Consider the following 19,673-nt stretch of genomic DNA (forward strand, 5'->3'; position numbering starts at 1 on the left):
TAATTTCAATTGTTTTATTCTTGCCTTTTTCCCTAACTCTTGTTAGAAAGGAGTTGAAACCAATTCTCATTCATTTGCAATAGACTCTAACATTTATTCATTGTATTGACTACACAAAATTAATTTCTCCTTCTGATTACCACAACCTGATGAGAACATTGGACACTGAGTGAAAGTAATGCTATTATATTAATCATATAATGGTTGACATCTTAAATGGTAAAACCCTTGGCATCAATTAAATAAAGGCTATCAACTAAATAAAGGGTGCAATCAGGAGTAGTAATGCAATTCCAGAGACTCTTGAGGCAGAGACAGGTGAATCACAAGTTCAAGGCCAACCTCAGAAACTCAGTGAAACCCTGTCTCAAAACAAAAACAAAAACAAAAAAACCACTAAATTAAATTAAAAAGGGATGGAGCTGTAGCTCAGTGTAAAATACCCCTGGTTTAATTCCCAATACCACCCCGCTCTCTAGGAAAATAGGGCCCAAACATCCAAAAATAAGTTATTGTTTCTGGAGTTACAAATCAATTAAGAAGTACACAGATTGATCTAGTTTTTAATTTCTTTATGCCACATTTTGAAATATTAGCCCTTCACAAAGTTAACAGGAAAACAGTTGAACTGTACTTTTTTCCAAGATCAAATTTTGAAAGTTTAGAAAACATATGGCATAATTCAACATTTACATTTACCACATGAATATGACTTTGGAAGAGTCTAAAAGTTATGGACCATGATGTCTAGGTATCAGGCAAAAGCTTGTTACTGTCATCCAACAAAGACCACTGGCATTTTATACAAGTTTACTATTGCAAATTCAAAGTATATATTACTTAAAAGCAAATTTTAGCTCATTATTGGAATTTAGTTTCAATTTCTTTTATTAAAGATGGATTTAAAAAATGTCTTAAACCCTGAAATAAGCATTGTATCAAGATGTCTACTATTAGTCATTGACCTTTCATAATATTGTCTTACTATATAGAAAGTATTTTAGGAAGAGGGATTAGAAAGTAATAGTGTAGGAAGAGAAACTAATATTAGTTTGGGATGACTTGGTAGTATATATACACATGCATCTTATAGCCCCAATGTCTGCTAAGGATTCTTATGAAAAGCTCTTAAACTAAAACATATTTTTGGGTGACTACAACCCATATGATATTGTTCTGGAGAATTCAACATATTAGAGCCAAATAGCACACTCAATCTCTAAGTATGAAATAAGAATTCTGTGGATATAAAATGTTTGGGGAATAAACTTAAATTGACAAAAATGTCCTATCTAAATGAACCCTATGAAAAGACTAAATTATGGAAGTCCTTCAATGAGCTAAGTTTGCCTTTACTAAAAAGATACATATTCAGGAAAAAAGTTTTAATGGCCACTGTTGGCAACTTAAAGCAGAATTTATTTCAAAAGGAAAGAAAAGAATGAGACTAGTTACATTGCTTTAGAAAATGAATAACACGAAGTCAATGGATAATTACATATCATGCTAGAAGTAAAGATGGGAAAATGGAGACACTAAACCAAGAGGAGCTAAGTATGTTTCCTCAGATGAAAGGAGACAGTGTTCAAGGACAATGGCCTGGATCCTACTATCAAAAGTCAAAACAATAAAGTAATAGGAGATTTATGGTACCTCTAGTCTGTTGAAATTCCTAATATAAAGAATATAATTTGTATAGTTCTGTCTTTGCTGCCAACTCCTCACATATAGATACTATATGTACCTAAAACAGTAGTTACTATTGAAAGCCTATTAAAATTAAATAGAAAATCATCTGTAAGGTGAATGCCTAGATATTTATTAAATATAGGACTCCTCATGAAACCTTGTAAGTACAGCCATGTAATTCAAAATATGTCATATAGCTTTGCCCCATAAAGTACTTGAAATCCAGAACTAACTAAAATTTACTCTTGACTTATACCACAATCCATGATGATATTTGATATATATGCAAGAACAACTTTTGTTAGGAAGCTCAACAAAAATATTACTGCATTTGAAAATTACTTTTAAAGTAATTTTCATTTAGTAATACAACTATTATTTAATTTAAATATTAATTTTTTTGGTAAGAATAAATTGATCGATTTACTCATACCATATTTGATGATGCAAGAATAATTACCATTTAATAGCTGTTATTTTGAATATTCTTCTATAAATGTCACAAAATATAAATAAGAATAAATGATCAGAACAATTCATAATTAAAAATGTTGATCAAATGTCAGCTAGACTTTGAGGATATAGTTAATTTACAACAAAACTGATAAACTGTATCCTTATCTCTGATGATGCTAGGATGTGTGGTTTCAACTCTTAGACAAGATTAGACTAGTAGAATCTACATTGTATTATTTAAAGTACAATTTCTCAGGATTTTCAAAAACATAACAGATTAGGTAGGCTCACTTGTATAAGAAAATTAAAGTATGGCTGGAAATATTTGCCTTGAACTCTCCCAGAGTTAATATTCATAACACAGATGATGATTTACAATGGAGAAAAAATAACTGTATGTGTGCACAAAGACTATGGAATGCTTATTCTTCCTTGCCAATGTTTATAATTACTTGTATTATTGATAATTATCATAATACAATGGAGGGAGATGAAATGTAAGTGTAATTTTTTTAAAAGAGAAAGAGAGAGAGATAATTTTTTTAATATCTATTTTTTTAGATTTCGATGGACACAACATCTTTATTTTAATGTGATGCTGAGGATCGAACCCAGTGCCCCCCCCACCTCTTGCATGCCAGGCGAGCACGTTACTGTTTGAGCCACATCCACAGCCCTCTAAGTGTAATTTTAATTTTTCTAAACGCTAGTGACATTGAACATTTTTTCATAGATTTGTTGTCTACTCACATTTCTTCTTCTGTGAAATGTCTATTCAGTTTCTTTGCCCATTTATTGATTCTTTTTTGTTTGTTGGTTGGTGTTAAGTTTTTTGAGTTCTTTATATAGCCTAAAGATTAATGCTCTGAGGTGCAAGTGACAAAATTTTCTCCCATTCTATAGAATCTGTCTTTATGTTCTTGGTTCTTTCTGCCTCAGTCTGGCTGGGCACAAGATCACAAGCCACCACACACCTTGTAGATTCAAACAGCAATTCTTTATTCCCGAACTCACACGGGCCTCTACACAGGTTCTGGGGAAATCCAAGTTCTGCCCGCCATAATTCACGTCCCAAATACTTTCTCAGTTCCACGAGAACTAAACGGGAACTCAGGCAGCAGGATTCGCCCCATTCCCAGCAGCAATAACCTTCAACCTGGAACTTCCCTAAACCCAAATTGTCTTAAACCGGGATACTTCCTAAAGCCTACAGGATACACCCTAAATCTGGATCCACCCTGGTCCTTGAGCAGGGTCACCTTTCTCAAACACACATGCAATGTCACAGCGAATTTCCAAGGCAAGTCCATTTAACATGGGGTACGCTGGCAAGGAAATTTCGATGTGTCATTCCTACTTGGCAATGGCCCTCAGCATCTTTCCTTTGCAGTGAAGAAACTTTGTAGTTTGAACCCATCTCATTTATTCATTCTTGATTTTACTTCTTGTGATTTAGGTATCTTGTTTGGTAAATTGGTTCCTAAGCCAAGTGATGAAGATTTGTGCCTACTTTTTGTGTAGTAGGTAGAGGGTCTCTGGTTTAATGCCTAGGTCATTGATCTACTTTGAGTTGACTTTTGTGGAGGGTGAGAATTAGGGGTCTAATTTCATTTTGTTACATATAGGTTTAATGTCTGTTTTTGTGACAATATATGCTGTTCTTGTTATTATATATCTCTAGTATAATTTGAGATCAGGTATTGTGATGGTACCATCATCACTTTCATTGCTTAGCATTACTTTGACTATTCTGGGTATTTTATTCTTCCATATGAACTTTGGAACTGTTTATATTTGTGAATAATGTCATTAACATTTTGATGGAGATCACATTGACTCTGTATATAATTTTTGGTAATATGGGCATTTTGATGATATTAATTATGCTTATCCAAATACTTGGGAAGTCTTTTACTCTCTTGAGGTCTTTTTTGATTTATTTCTTCAATGGTTTATATTTTTATTGTAGAAGTATTTCATCTCCCTGGTAATTATTCCCAAGTATTTTATTTTTTGAAGCTATTATAAATGGAATTCTTTTTCTGATTTCTTTCTCAGCAGATCATTGTTGGAATATGTTAAAACTATTTGTTTTTCTTTGTTTACCTTGCTTCTTGCTACTTTACTGAACTTATCAGCATTAAAAGTCATCTGAGTCTTCTAAAAATAGCATCATATCATCAGCAAACAGATAATTTAACTTCTTATTTTCCTTTTTATATGCTTTTAATTTCCACTACTTGCCTAATTGCTTTGCTAGTATTTCAAGAACTTTTTGAATGAGAGTGGTGAGAGTGAACATCCTTGTCTCATTACTGATTTTAGATGAAATGCTCTCAGTTTTTCTACATTTATCCTGATGCTGACTTTGAGGTTGTCATACATAGTATTTATACTGTTAAGTTAAATCCCTTCTATCCATAGTCTCTTTAACATTTTTAATGTGAATGGGTACTGGATTTCTTTAAGGCCCTTTCTGCATATATTGAGATGATCATGCAATTTTGTTCTTAATTCTATTTATGTGATTCTTTGCAATTGTTGTTCATGTATGCTGAACCTTGTATCCTTGGGGTGATAATGGTATGTAATGTTCTTAATTTATTTTTGGACTTCTATTTTATTCAGAATTTTTTGCATCTATGTTCATAAGTGATATTTGTCTGTCTGTAGTTTTCTCTCCTTGATTTGTCTTTAATGGTTATTTTATTTTTTTTTAATTTTTGGTATCAGCATGACACAGCCTTCATAGAATAAATTTGAGAGTATTAACTATTTATGTATTTACTGTAAATATTTTTATATTTTTATTTTCTTTTAGAAATGAATTAATGTACTCTACTAAGAACTCTCCTCCTTATATCTGACATGTGTACACTTAACTATTTGAAATATCTAAAAACAAATCTTAAAAAATGTCTTGATCAAATTTTCAATAGGGTCGTGTAGACCTCTATTATTTAGAGATACTGTAGTCAGCTGTTTATGTGGTTCATTAATATGATTGTGTGGAATGAAGTGCAAATCAGATAAGTATTCCACTTGTATATCATTAGACACATGATACTAGAATTCAGATAGAAGGAAATAAAAAATGTATTAAGCTTAATTGGGGCAAAAAAATGTAGAATCAATAATTAACAAAGAGGTAGACTGTTCCACAGATAGTCCTAGTGCCTATCATCTAATATGCTGATTTAATCAAAGGATGCTCTACTCATTATGAGATAATGACATCTCAAAGTGTTACCTGTTAATCCCAATAAAGTGATAAATTTTGGTGGTCTAAGATAAATTCTTGTGGCTATTGGAGAATAATTAAGAAATAATTACATGATCACATACACTCCTAAAATGATTTCAAACTTTATTTAATTAGATTATTGAAAAAAAACAGATAATATACATTTAAAAGAGAAATGTGAGTCTCTCTTGTTTTGTGTATACACATTAAAATATAATTATATTAAAAATTCTGTGATTTCTTGAAATATTAGGAGCTTCTATTTTAAGATTATCTTCAGAGAAAGATTATAAGAATTACAAAAATGTTTTGTGTTTACTAATTATAATTTTAAATCAAAATTTAGAATGGAAATTTTAACCTACTATTTAATAAGTGTCTATGGGTTGAAATAACTTTTCGTTATTTTCAAAACCAAAAACAAAGTCAACTTATATCTGTTTATCCAGAAACAGAAAAAAAAGTTAATAAAATAATCTCTAGAGTATCTTCACTCATTAAACATCATGTGAATAAAGCATAACAGAAATATTAATTACTTAGGCATGATACTGTGTCTAGTATTTTATTATGAGTGGACACAACTCTTGAATTCACATAAAAATCAGAAATTTGAAGACTGGTGAGAAAAGAAAATTGAGAATCTTTATTCAAAGTCAACCGCTAATTAGTGCATGTCCAAGATTTACCCATATCTTAATTCTAAAGCTCATCATTAAGTAGCTGATGACATTATTAATTATAAAGAGTTTTTAAAACAAGTCAGACTTTGATTGCAAGATAAGTTCTTAGTATCTCTATGATAATTTATGTGCCAAATTATCTGTTTTCTTCTTTTAAAATGGCAATGATAATAAAGGCCATAAGGATTAATTGGGAGAACAAAATAGAATATAAAATATTAATATAATATTTTATAATAGTAGAATTTATTTCCTAATACATTAGTAGAATGAAATAATTTCATTGGTATGTAAAATTTTAAGAGCATGATTTAGAGAATCAATACTGTATATAGTTGTTTTAAAATGCAAAAGAGTGAAAATACGTTTTATTAAATTAATTGATATAGAGAATTTTCGTGATGTTAAAAGAATTTCATTAGTGTTTCTGAAAGTTTGTTAAAAGAAGAACTTAAAGTTAAATTAAGAAATTTAAGTTCTAGAAGACAGGCCACAAAAAGTTGCATTTGTACAAAATAGTAACTCTAGCTAGGTTATTCTCAACCTGTGTGGAAAGAATCTAGACACTTTGTCTTTGTTTACGTAGCTTTTGCTTCTATTTTTTAAATGTCATGAACTTAACAGTCTGACTTTTAATTCCTCTTACATATTTTTCTACATACTTGTTTTTCTCTGAAAAATCATACATTGGCTCCCTAATTACTTTATGAAGATGGCAATGAGGATGATGATGTTGATGTTAAGATATTTTGGCATTTTGTTGCAATGATAATTACAGGTTAGGTGTTATGCAAAGCTCATTACATAAAATTTCCTTTAGATTTCATAGAACAATTCTAGGAGGCAGTAGATATGAATATCAACTCCACTTTTGAGATGTTTAATAGCAACCTAGAAAGGGTAATTTACTTAGCTAAGGTTACTGAAATAAAAAAATAAAGGGGAAGGGAGGGGACATGGGATAATTAATGATGGTGGAATGTGATGAGCATTATTATTGAAAGTACAGGTATGAAGACAGGAATTGGTGGGAATATACTATGTATACAACCAGAGATATGAAAAATTATGCTCTATATATGTAATAGGGATTGTAATGCATTCTGCTGTCAAAAATAAATAAATAAAACAAAAAAGGTTAATAAACAAATAAAGATGCTGGAGTTCACACGCAAATAGACTAGTTAAAAAACTTGGCATCTTAACCAATATGCTGTTATGTTTCCCAACTGCAGATGATACTCTACTAATTATATCTACATATTCCAAATTTAATAATCATACAATGACTCTATAGTGAAATGTGTGTAAAAAAATTCCAAATATATAATTTTTTTCAAAAAGTTGTTGACTTCTTAATTTACAAGTAAAATTGTATATATTTATAGTGTACAAAATAATTTCTTGATATGTATATATACACATTGTGAAATAGCTAAATAATATTATTTAACATGTACACTATCTCAAACCTTTGTCTTTTTTTGTGGTAAGAACATAACTTCTTTTATAACAATTTTTAATTACCTAATGCATTGTTATTTCCTGTATTCCTACAATATATGACATATCTCTTGAACTTTAAATGAATTAGTATCCTTTGGCCAACATCCCTCTAATACCTCTCCCTAATAACTGACAACCAACCTTTCATTTTCTGTTTCTATGAGTGTGACTTTTTACATTCCACATATAAATGAGATCATGTTAACATTTACCTCTGTGCCTTGTTTATTTCTTATAACATAATGTCCTGCATATTCATCCATGTGGTCAGAAATGACAGGAATTCTTTCTTCTTAAGTTTGAATAGTACACCAAATTTTTAAAAAATTTTTTCAGTTGATAAAAAATTTTATCTTGTATCTTGGCAATTGTGAGATAATGCTGCAAAGAAGAGGAAAATACTGATGTCTTTTTGGAATAATAAGTTTGTATACTTACGAAATATACCAGTGGTGGGATTGCTATTTCTTCTTCTTCTTCTTCTCCTTCTCCTTCTCCTTTCTTCTTCTTCTCCTCTTCCTCCTCCTCCTCCTCCTTCTCATCCTTATCCTCATCCTCTTCATCCTCCTCATCCTTCTCATCCTCCTCATCTTCCTCATCCTCCTCCTTCTCCTTTCTCTAACTTCCATATTGTTTTCCATTATGTTTGTATAATTAAATTAATGCAAAAAATTTACAAGTTTTTTCCCTCCACTTCCTCTCTGAGACTTATCTTTCATCTTATTCACTAATAGCCACAATAAAACATGGGAGGTGGTATCTCATTATGATTTTAATATCACTTTCTTTTTTAAAAAAACATTTGTAGATGTAGATGGACAAAATGCCTTTATTTATTCATTTATTTTTATTGGTGCTGAGGATTGAACCCAGTGCCTCACATGTAGTAGGCAAGTGCTCTACTCCTGAGCTACAATCCCAGCCCTTAATTTCACATTCTTAATGATTAATGATGGCAAGTATTTTCTTATAATACACTTCAGCAATTTCTGTTTTCAATTTCTACATATTCAAGTTCATTACCCATTGCTTTAGTTAGCTTTTGCATAATTGCAAACGAAATACCTGACAAGAATAACTTAGAAGAGGGAAAGCTCATTTGGTCTCATGATTTTTGAGGTCTCAGTCCATATGGCTGACTTTGTTTCTCTGGGCTCAAAATAAGATAACACATCAGAGGGGAAGGACTCATCAGAGCAAAATGGCTCAGCTAATGGTAGGGTCAGAAAGTGGAAAAGAACAGAGAAAGATGCTACATGGAAAGATGAACCCTTGCAGAACCTGATCCCAGTGATCTACCTACTCCAGGCATACCCCACCTGCCTACAGTTACCACCCAGTTAGTACTTTGGAACCAGAACGGACTGATTAGGATATAGCTCTCACAATCCAATCATTTTTACCTCTGAACATTTCTGCATTTATATAGGAGCTTTGAGGGGACACTCATGTCCAAATCATAATACAAAACCTTTTTTAATTTGGGTCATTTTTATATTTGTTCAGTTGTTTGCATTCCTTGTGTATTTTGCTCACCTTGTCAGTTGTCTTATTAACAAACATATTCTCCTTTTATACTGAATGTCTCTACTCTGTTGGCATATATTTGCTTTTCATAGTCTCTTATGACCTTTAGTAGTTCTGTGTTATCAATTTTAATCTTTTCTTTCATTTTTGGCTGTAAAATCTCATTTGCCTGTTTTCATTTTGTTGCCATGCTTTTAGGTCCATATACAAAAAAAAAAAAAAATGCATTGCTTAGTCTAATGTTATGGAGTGTTTCCTCTGTATTTTCTTCTAATACTTTTATAGTTTTAGGTTTTATTTCATTCTTTAATACATTTCACTCCATTTTTAAATATAATGTGAGATAAGGATCTAACGTTATTCTGCTGCATGTGGACATTCAGTTTCCCTAGCTCCATATATTAAAGAGGTTGTCCTTTTGCCACAGTATCCTTAAAATTATTGTTAAAACCAATTATTCACAAAAATGTGTGCAAATGTGATTATTTCTGGGCTCTCTACTATACCCATTAATTTTCAAGTGTCTGTTTTTATGCCAGTAATACATTGTTTTGATTATTATATCTTTGTAATTGATTTTAATGGGGCAGTGTTTGTTGTTATTTGTGAAAGGAAAGCAAGGAAGTAGGAGACAGGTAAGCAAGAAATGAAAGACAGAGACCAGGCAGAGTTACTCATGAGAGTTTATTTGTGACAGCTGATAAATAAAGGCACATCTCTCTATAGACAGAGAAAGGCAACACAGGCTTGAATATTGGGACTTTTCTGGGGCAGGCTCAGGAATTAGAGCCCAGCAGGTCCTAATGAGGGCAGTTTGGGCAGTTAAGGGTGGAGTAGGTATGAGAGAGTGCTGAGCCTTTCTCAGGAATGCCCTGGGGTGGGAAAGTGAAACTTTTTCTTAAGATGGTGGCTGTCACTTAAGATGGCCAACCAGATGTTAATTAAGCAAGGACCTTACAATTTGCCTCAAGATTACTTTTTTATTTTTTTTTATTTTTGTATTGGTCTTTTGTGCTTGCATATGGATATCAGAATTTTTTTTCTAACTTCTTTGAACCATATAATATGAATTTCGATGGAAATTATATTGAGTCTGGAGGTCACTTTGGTAGTGTAGAAATTTTTAAAAAATCTGTGACTTTGGATTCTCTTTCCATTTATTTGTATCTTCTTTAATACTTTATTAATGCTGTTTAGTTTTCAGTGTACAGATCTTTCACAGACTTGGTTAAATTTATCCCTAAGTCTTTTATTTATTTGTTCTTTTTGGACGTATCATGAATGACATTTGTTTTTCAGTTTTTTTTTCAGATAGTTTATTTTTGATGTATAAAAATCTAACTGATTTTATGTGTGGACTCATATTATGCAGCTATACTGAATCTGTTCATTAATCTAAAAGTTTTTGTAGAATACTAACCATTTTATATATAAGATAATATCATCTGCCAACAGAAATAATTGAATTTCTTTGCTTCTGATTTTGATGCCTTTTAATTCTTTCTTGCCTAATTGCTCTGACAAGAACTTTCAGTACTACGCTGAAAAGTGCCAAGAGTCTGTATACTTGTCTATTTTTCTGAATTTAGGAATAAAAAGTTTTCAACTTTTCACTGTTGCATATAATGTTTGATATGGGTTTGTCATTTATGGAATTTATTATGTTTAAGGACATTACTTGCATAACATTTTGTTGAGAGATTTTACCAAGAAAGTTGTTGAATTTTATCTATGTCCTTTGCTGCATTGAAATGATCATAAAATTTGTGTTCTTCGTTCTGATAATACAGGGTATCACATTTATAGATCTGTAGATTTTTAACCATCTTTGTTTCCAAAGGATAAATCCCAATTTATCATTGTATACGATTCTTTTAATATACTGTAGCATTGCTAATATTTTGTTATGGGTTTTTGCATCTATGTTTATCATGGATCTTGGTCTACAATGTTCTTTTTTTTTTTTCTCTTGGTGTGTCTTTCAATGTTCTTTCCTTGTATTATCCTTGTCTGGCTTTAGTATCAGAGTAATGTGGTCCTCCTAAAATATATTTGAAAGTATTCCCTTCCTTTCAAGTCTTTGGAAAACTTAAAGAAAGATTGGTATTCTTTTACTGTTTGATAGAATTGAGCAAGGGAATCATAGTTAGGTCTTGGTTTTTTTTCTTGAATGGAAGATGTTTTATTACTAGTTTAATCTTCTTAATCATTATTTGCATGTAGAAGCTTCACATATCTTTATGGTTTATCCTTAGTCATTTGGATGTATCCAGATATTATGTCATTTGGAAGCCAAAATTAGACAGGCAGTCAGTATAGATAGGTAAATTGAGTCAGGTTGCATCAAGGAGACCAATTTTGAGTTGGGGAAGTTGGAGACTGTCCCCTGAGGGATTGAAATGTTAATTCCTTAGGAACCCTTCCTCCACCCTTATCAAGAACCTCCTCTTGTTCCAACTTGTTGCTAAGGTAACCTGTTGCAGGAATTGCCCCTCCCTACCAGAAGCCACAAAGTTGTTAATTAATGTGTCCTTGGCACCTCCAGCCTGCCCTTCCCCCTCCAGCCCACCTGTGTCCCACATTTTGGCCATCCACATACCACACAGGAAGGAGAAAGGTAAGAAGAAGAGGGCAGGAGAACAAAGAGAGCCTCGGATATATAAATAGGGCAGAATACCTCACTTTTTGGGATACCAGGATACCAGCTATGGTCCTCTTCTCCCTCCTGGGAGAAGGTCTATGTTACACCTTTCTAAATAAACCCTGCTTTATATGCTTTCCTTGGCGTGCTTCTCCAATGTTGAGATTTCAACATGTGGGGGAGCAGCACTCATCACCAATAACTTGCAGTATCAATTTTTTCTACTTTATCAAAATTGATGGTTTATAATTGCTCATAGTCACTAATGATTCTTTGTAGTTCTATGGTATCAGCTGTAACTTTTCTGATTTTATTTTACTAGATCATCTTTTTTTTATTAGTATAGCTAAATGTTTGTTGATTTAACTTTGTAAAACATATTTTCAGGCCATTTATCTTTTCCATTGGTTTTCCAGATGAACATTCCATTTGTTTTATTGATTTTGACTGATTCTTATTATTTTTTTTCCCTTGTACTAACTTTGCGCCTACCTCTTTATTATAGTTTCTTGAAGATTAATGTTAGGTTATGTAAAGTCCTTGCTTAGCCCTTGGATGGCCATCTTAAGTGACAGCCACCATTTTAAGAAGAATTTTGCTTTCCTACCCAAGAGCCTTTCTGAGAGGGGCTAACCACTCCCTCATACCAACCCACTCTTAAGACTTTTAACTACCTGCATTAGGACCTGCGGTGGGCTCTAATGCCTGAACCTCCCCCATAAAAGTCTCAAACCCCAAGCTTGTGTTGCTTCTCTTCTCTAGAGTGATGACCTTTATTTGTCAGCTCTGACAAATAAACTCTTTGTGTATCTCTACCTGGTCTCCGTCTTTCATTTCTCGCTCACCTGGTTCCTTGCTTTCCTTTCAGGTTGTTGAAAATATTTCTTCTTTTTTGATTTAGGCACTTACTGCCATAAACTTTCTTCTTAGAATAACAAGCATGCCATAAATGTTAGTATGTTGTGTTTCAACTTTAGTTAGTCTCAAAATATTTAAGTGTCCTTTATTTTCCTCTTTGACCTATCATTTTTTAAAAGTATTATTATAGTTTAGATATTAAGTGTGCCCCCCAAATTCATGTGTGAGACAATGCAAGAAAGCTTAGCTGTGAAAGAATTTGGTTATAAGAGTTAAAGCCTAATCAGTGCATTAATATTTTGATAGGGACTAACTGATTGGTAACATAAGACAAGTATGGTGTGGCGACAGAGGTGGGTTTTTGGTGGTGTGCTTTTGGGGTAGGTATTTTGTCCCTGGAGTGTGGGGCTATCTCTATTTTCCTCCTGGTACCATGTCCTAAACTTCTTTTCTCTACCTCACTCTTGTGCCATGCTGTTCTGCCTCCCCTCCAGTCCAGAGCAATGTAGTTGGCCATTTTAGACTGAAGCCTCTGAAACAATGAGCCCTAAATAAACTTTTCCTCCTGTAATTGTTGTTAAGTCTTTGGTCACAACAGTGAAAAGGTTGACTAAAACAAGTATGTCATTTAATTTTCAGGTATTTGTGAATTTTCTCAACTTCTTCTGATTACTGGTTCCCAGTTTCATACTGTTGTGATGGGAAAAGACACCTGATATTTCACAGTGTAGTAAAAAAGATATGCATTTTAAACAATATCCAAAATACCTTAACATTTAATTTACATTTATATTACTTTCTTTACCACTATTCAAATTAAAAAATACCCCAATCTTGTTTTCTTAATTCATATATCTGTGTTTTGTGAACTTTATTTTGATTAATTCTCTGCCTTACTCTAAGCTTATTCAAATCACTTTAAATATTTCTAGTATTGACATTATACTAAACATCCTCGAAAGATTCTAACATAACAAGTTGAAAACATTATCTTAGATTTCAGTAGCTTTCAGAAAATCTTTGTAATTATATAGATAATGTTTTCTGGTACCATTTCTATTTTTAACATTTGTTTAGCACATTTTTATAGTCTTCATGTTTGCCCATACCAACTAAACTATCTTTGATTTGGTGACTTAATCTATATCTGTTCTTCATCATCAAGTCTCACCTATTCTTAAAACTCATTTTGAGTACCTTATACAATCTCTAATGTCCTAAGGATCATGATAATCTAGAATGTAGATTTTGGCAGCATTTTAAAAACTTAATGCCAGCTGGCAAAACAATTAATATAGTTGTTTCATATTACCCCTTTAGAATAAAGAATATTTTAAAAATCCAAAATAATTATAAAAGAACACTAGATTTCTTTTTGAAATATTGGTTCTGAAGTGAAAGGCAGATTCTTTTACAAAGCTAGGGTTACTGCAAGTACTCTCTATTAATGCATAGCTTCTTTATAGAAATAAACAGAAGACAGGAGATAAATATCACAATTAAGATTAATGTGAGAGAAGTATCTGTAATAACTCATTCCTAATTGCTCTTACCCTTATTTGGATGAGATGTTCAGGTTTCAGCTTTCAACCTTATAAATTAAAATTGTAATGAATTTTAAGTTCTTACTTAAAACTTCTATTCTCCCCAACTAATTATGGTTAATTTAACCCCATAACCCCACTGAAATTATTTTGCTATTTTCTTAAGTAACCTTCTTATTGTCAAATAGTCATTTCTCAGACTTAATTTTATTCTACCATTCAGTAGTAGTTGATTTTACTTGCCACTTCTTTAACTTTGTGGAAAGTTTTTTTGTTTTTTTTTTTCTCTTCTCTCACTGGATTCTTTGTTTATCTGATACTTTTCTTATCTTTTCATTCTCTCAGTGTTGTTAGGTTTCCCCTGCCTTTTGATATGTTCACTGGGTCATTAGATGATAACATATAGTCACACAAATTTCAATATTATCTCTTTTCTTTCTTCAGAAATTCAGACTACTTTAATCTACTTAATATGCATTCTTTGATACGTAGTTCATGTCAAAAATAACAAGGTAAAAGGTCCTCATTTTTCTCAAATCCTTCTAAGCTATTGTTTTTTTGTTGTTGTTGTTTGTTTGTTTGTTTTTTGGCAGTGGAGGTAGTTTGTTTTGGTTTTGGCTCAGTAGAAATTTACTTCTAAAGGTTCTAGAGGCTGAAAGACCAAGATTAAGGTGTCAAAGGTAAGTCATTTCTGAGGCCTCTTTTTAGACAGTTATCTTCTCCCTGTATCTTTACCTGGCCTTTTCTATGTAGTGACTGTGTGCTAATCTCCTATTCTTATAAAAACATCATGTGGCCTACCCTAATGACCTCATTTTAATTTAATTGCCTTTTTGAAGATTCTCTCTTCAGTTGTAGCTACATTCTGAGTACTGGGCATTAGGACTCCAACATAGAAATTTTGGGGCAACATAACATCATTCCCTAACAAATGCTGATTGTTAAATAAGTCTTCCAGCCCTGGATGTCACCTAATGATTAAAAAAAAATTATGTGAGAAGACACATTAATGGTCTTACAAAAAGTCAAAACTGACTTAATTATTTCCTCTTCTATACTTCAACCTTAAAATAAGAATAGATGGACCTAGTTTTATCTTTTCAATTTTTCCCCTTTTGAAATATCTTATATTTCATGAAAAAATCAAGATTACTGAAAATACATCAAATCAGTATTCTTCAACTTGGTACATGTCCATTCTTGCTGACTATCTTCACACATGCCATATGTAATTCATTTGAGATCTTGAGCTTTTTTCACTACTTCTACCACAACCTTCTTAGTATAAACAACTTCACTATAACATTTGTGAGGTCCCGAGCAAGAACAAAAATGCAGTCCATATGTAAACAAAGTTTCACTCACAGACAGATTTACTTCTATGGAATAGAACACAACTTCCCCTTTCTCAAGGATGTTTTTATTTTAATTAATTACAAGTAAAACAAAGGATCTCCTTTCTCCTGCTGTCCAAGTTCATTGCCTGTGAACCAGAGTGATAGCAAGGACAAGCCAGGGATGAGCCACAATTTTCAAAGCTGCAGTTGGGTTCTAGGACTCCTGGTGCTTGACTCAACAATCTTAAACTCTGTTTAGAGACTGATGAGGTGTGACAAGGTAAAATTCACTGGAGAACCAGGACATGCTTGTTCCCCTCACATTCTGTCCTTAACACCATTGACAAAATACTACCCCCAAGAAGGGGAAAGAAGAAGAATTATTAATCTGAAGACCTTAGGTTATACACATGGGGGGAGAAAAGAAGAAGAGAAATTCGTTGGGTTAAACAAAGGGGAAGAAGAGAAAGGAGGGGAATGGGAATTGGAAAGACAGTAGAACAAATCAGAATCAGACATAACTTTCCTATGTTCACATGTGAATAAACAACCCAGTGTAAGTCCACATCATGTTTAACCATAAGAATAGGATCCTAATTAGAGTAAGTTATTCTCCATATATATATATAATATATCAAAATACACTGAACTGTCATGTATTTCTAAAAAGAACAACAACAACAACAACAACAAAGAGCTGGGTTGCATAGGCTTTCTGGGTGACCTGAGTTCTTTCCTCCTCCACCTACTTAGATTGGCAGTCTCACTGAATCTTATGGCTTGTTCAGGCAAAGTGCTCTCTGTCTGTCTGTCTCTCTGTCTCTGTCTCTCTCTACACACACACACACATACACACACACTCTATTTTCATTTTTATATACAATCATTGTTCACTTGCATATATAAATATATAGAGAAATAAAATAAAATGTATTTATGTTTCTGTTTCATTGTATAGATATAGTGCAATATTTGTGGAGCCCTCCAACATGTGGCCCAGGTAGAACCCCTGCCTTGCTCAAAGTGTCCTGGTATTTGTTGTAGTCATCATTATCTGGCTTTTGTGCTATTTTATTACCTCTGACAACAATTAGTGCATAATTATATTCCTAATAACTTCATAAGATATAATTTAATCTATATTATTTATCTAGTTTTTAATAGAAAATATCAACTTTGTGAAAAAAAAAATATATATTCTATTTCTATCCAAGAAATATAGCTCTTAAACTCATACTATTTCCAAAAGATCACAGGGAAAAAGAGGATTCACTAACTTGATACGAATTTACCAACTTGTTTAAAAATGTCATATGTCATTATTTGGAGATTTTCCTGAAAGTGCATTTCTAGAAATGGAAACTATCTCAAAACTTGCAAATTGTAGCCTCTGCAAATAAAGTATGATCTCTTCACCAAGTGTTGATTTTTTTTTCATTTTCAGTTTTCACCCTGATTTTTGAGAACAGTGATTTTCAGATGTTTTAGCTAAAGTACTGTGTTACATAGAAGCATGTAAGGTTATATGCCAGTCACGCTACATCACAAAAGTAGAAAAGTATGTCTTAAAGTTGGGCTTAAAAGACACTGCTATTTTCGAATGCAGTCCAGCAACAAAATCTTTAAAGAGTCTTTTTGTTGTTGTTGTTGTTGTTGTTGTTTAGTGCCTCAGGAGATGCTTTCACCTCTAACACAAAAGAAATAAAAATGGTTTGTAATGGAAAAACTATTATTGAAGACTCAGCAATTTGTGATTATTGAAAGTACATAAAAATTCAATTCTAGTTTCATCTTTGTCAATGTTTTAAAGGGAATTTAAAAAACTAACAACAGATACTCTCTGTTTTCTGACCTAATATTTGAATTTGCCATTTTGAGAGTTTCACTGTGCTAACAAAACTTGGTGGTGTGTAAATAAGCACTTGCCTTAAGAAATATGACTAGACTTAAACTACCAAGAACTTAAGATTAAATGTTCTTGGACTTATCCACTATTTATTCGTTTGAGTAAAGCTGTTCCATGAATCTGTCACTTCTCATAGTTATATTGCAACTATATTAATTAAATAAATTGCAAGTTGCATGCAATGGCTCAGAAGGCTGAATCAGGAGGATCACAGGATTGAAGCCAGCCTCAGCAGTTTAGTAAGGCTATAAGCAACCTAATAAGACCCTCAAAATAAAATAAAAAATAAAAATGGCTGGGGATGTGGTTCAGTGGCTAAATGCCTCTGGGTTCAATCCCTATTATAAAAAAAATGAAAGTTCATACATCTACTGATTTATTCAAAAAAGTAAAATATCTCATGCAATAGTACAGAACATTTCTAGTACTTAGAGGAAAATAGAAGTTTTCAGTTTCAATATCATCTTAATTCCGTTTTGTTAAAATATATTACTAATAGTATAATATCCATTAATACATTCCAAGAAAAACTGGAAAACATACATTTTTCATGTATGCTTAATAAGTTATACACCCATATGTTTTCAAATGCAGAATTTGTAAAATTTTTATTTCTATATACTACAGATATAGATACAACAAAAAATAAGTATTTAAATATTAAAATGAAATTTAAAGAGAAAATATCACCATATGGCTCTTATGATTTTTATAATCATTCAGACTATTATGATTATGGACTTTTCCCCCTTTTTTTATATCAAAGTGTTAAATTTGTGACCTTACGGAGATACGCTCCATTTGTCAAGCAATTTGGGGAATTTTCTCAAAATTCTTGGCAATGAAACTAAATGCATTACTCACCAGATTCACATTTCAGGCTACATTAACTAAAAATGAATCCACACTAAAATAATGATTATATAGGCAGACCTATCTGAAAAGAGCCTCACTAATTCACACTTAATGAATAGCAAAGTAGGGTCATTAAAAAAAGGACTTATCCTGATACTTTTGGAGGCACCATATTCATTTACTTCTCAAGAACATTCACTTTTTTTCCCCTGTAATGGTCATTTCCAAGAAGTTAGTCCATCTACCATTCATTCATGTGTTATGTTTCTCATTTATAAAATGCTCAAGAACTTTACATAAAACTTCTCACTTAATCCTCAGTTACTTAAAGAAATCAGGACTGCTGAGAGCCAGACTGCGGCACAGGACTACTATGAGCAGTTTAAAGACAGTACAATAAAGGCATAGAGATCAATTTATGGTCACGTGTCTAGAAAGAGATAGTCCCAGACCAAGAATGTAGTACAACAATTCTGTCATTTTCACCTTCCTTAGCCTTAATACCATGATTATTTTGACTCTATATAGTTTTCCAAATGGATGAATCTAGTTATTCGAGTCCAAACTAGATTTAGTATAACATTATTTATTGCCAACCTGGCCCGCGGGGGCAGCTGAAAGTAAGGTACCCTAGTGTGAATTTTCAGGGACACTAAATAAAACACAGACACACACTTTACCTCCAAACAAGCTTCAGGGTGGCTCCTCCACTCTCGGCCTCAAGCTCCCCAAATGGGAGAGTGAGGGACAGTCACGAGACACTGGGGAGGGGGGAGAGAGAGAGACAGTTCAGAAGTGGGCTTTTATTGGGAGGACCCTCATTCTTAGAAAGTTCCATCCAAAAATGGTAAGAAGGGATGGAGTTAGAAGAGGGCAACGCCTATGTCTGAAGATGTGTCCTCAAACTTCCGAGTGGCGGCAATGTCCAAGTCACTATGAGATGTAGTGACAGTCAAAGCCTCTTGGCTCCAAGGGAAGACGTGACTCATTCAGACTGTCTCCCCACAATTTATGCATTTGAATAAGTCAAATAAAATTGCACTAATTATCTCTAAATTTGAAAATGTAAATGACTGCTTTTTTGAATATAAAAATGCATCTTTCATATTAAAATTTATATTTAAAAAATTATTTTATGAGAATCAATACAGCTGCAAAAGTATGAGTTAGCTATAGACATTTTTAATTAGAGTAGAATTTGAATTCGTATCACAGGCACTTTTAGGTATTTACCACAAATTAAATTTCAGTAATACAGAAATATAACCAGAATTATCATGTTTGCCAAAATTATCTTTTTCTTGTTTGTATTTATATATTCAAAAAAGCAACTGAAAAATAATTTCTGGTTCTTTGTCTTATATTTGTCATGTATATTTATATTTTTAACTATATGATACTTTTAGTTTGTTATATAATGTACAGTG

Source organism: Urocitellus parryii, chromosome 10, assembly GCF_045843805.1.
Source record: "Urocitellus parryii isolate mUroPar1 chromosome 10, mUroPar1.hap1, whole genome shotgun sequence".
Classification (NCBI taxonomy): Eukaryota; Metazoa; Chordata; class Mammalia; order Rodentia; family Sciuridae; genus Urocitellus; species Urocitellus parryii.